Below are 423 nucleotides of genomic sequence, written 5' to 3' on the forward strand. Positions count from 1 at the left end.
GATTCTAGCAAGAATGTAATTTTATCAGATTCAGAAACTGCCCCTGCTTATGTGTTCCACAGCTCATCTTTCACACATTTGCAGTGTGTCTTCTGCAGGGACCTCTTCTGCCACAAGCAGGCAGAGAGGGGTCCTCACACAGGCACATGCTTGCCTCCCGCCATCTCCCCTGTCCTTTAGGACAAATGAAAACTTCAGGTGTGAGTCTACAGCCCAGCTTTACAGAAAGAATCCTGACGGCTGAATTTACCTTGCAGTAGTGAAAGGCTGCGTTTTAGGTCAGGCACTGTATGTAAACTTTAGTCACACATGTGGCCGTTAATAAACAGGTTCTCCTCCATCATTTTTAATCTCTCAGTAGGCCTTAATGAAAAGAAATCCCAATGGAACAGGGTAAAGTCTCTATTAATGATGACATTCTCA

This window comes from Macaca nemestrina, chromosome 17, assembly GCF_043159975.1.
Source record: "Macaca nemestrina isolate mMacNem1 chromosome 17, mMacNem.hap1, whole genome shotgun sequence".
Lineage (NCBI taxonomy): Eukaryota > Metazoa > Chordata > Mammalia > Primates > Cercopithecidae > Macaca > Macaca nemestrina.